Here is a 987-nt window from a genome sequence, read left to right on the forward strand (position 1 = left end):
AAAAAAAACTAAAGGAAAACTCTCTGAAAAATTCTAAAAAGGGAACTCCCCGACTAACTTGAATTCTAGCCTATTTATACACTTTCTTCAATTGATCTTCAAGGCTTTAGTTGGGCCTTTGCTCTTGGTGGAATTGGGTTGAAAGAGGCCTTGGTTAATTGCTCTTGAAGTTTGGAGAGAAACCCAAGTGAACCATGTGAACCGGATTTGAGTTTTGTAAAGTTGGATTCAAAGTTTGAGTCAAAGTTTGGGGGCTAACTTTGAGGCCAACTTTTTATATCAGCAAGCCCATTTTTCTGGTGCCAAAGTTGGTGCCAAAGTTACGGGGCAAACTTCAGCGCAAACTTTGGCCCTTCCTTAAACACAATTGGCGCCAAAGTTAGCCTCCAAGTTTGGGGGCTAACTTGAGCGCAAACTTTGGCTACCCTGGGTGAGAAATTGACATGCCAACGTTAGCCTCCAAGTTTGGGGGCTAACATTGGCGCAAACTTTGGCCACCCTGGAGTAGAATTCTCATGCCAACGTTAGCCTCCAAGTTTGGGGGCTAACTTTGAGGCTAACTTTTCACCAAAAGTTTGTGCCAAAGTTTGAGGGCTAACTTCACCTCCAACTTTATGTTTCCTGGTTCAAATTCACTTGTTTCATTGTCTCCTCTTTGCTTCTAGCCGTTCCTTCTTGCTTCAACCCTTTTCCAAGCTTTCTTCACCTATCATAAATCAACCAAGCACATCAAAGCTATGCTCAAAATCATGAGATGTTCAATCTATCATAATATGCACCAATTATGGCATCAAACCTCATGAAATTGCATTAATTCACATATGGTTGATTAAATTAAAGGAATCATGAAAATCTACCCAATTGGCTTGCTTATGGCTCAAGAAAGTGCATCATTTAAATGAAAATAAAAGAAAACGACTAGTAAAACTAGGCTAAGATGACTTGTCATCACAACACCAAACTTAAAGCTTGCTTGTCCCCAAGCAA

The sequence above is a fragment of the Arachis duranensis genome, chromosome 4 (assembly GCF_000817695.3).
Source record: "Arachis duranensis cultivar V14167 chromosome 4, aradu.V14167.gnm2.J7QH, whole genome shotgun sequence".
Lineage (NCBI taxonomy): Eukaryota > Viridiplantae > Streptophyta > Magnoliopsida > Fabales > Fabaceae > Arachis > Arachis duranensis.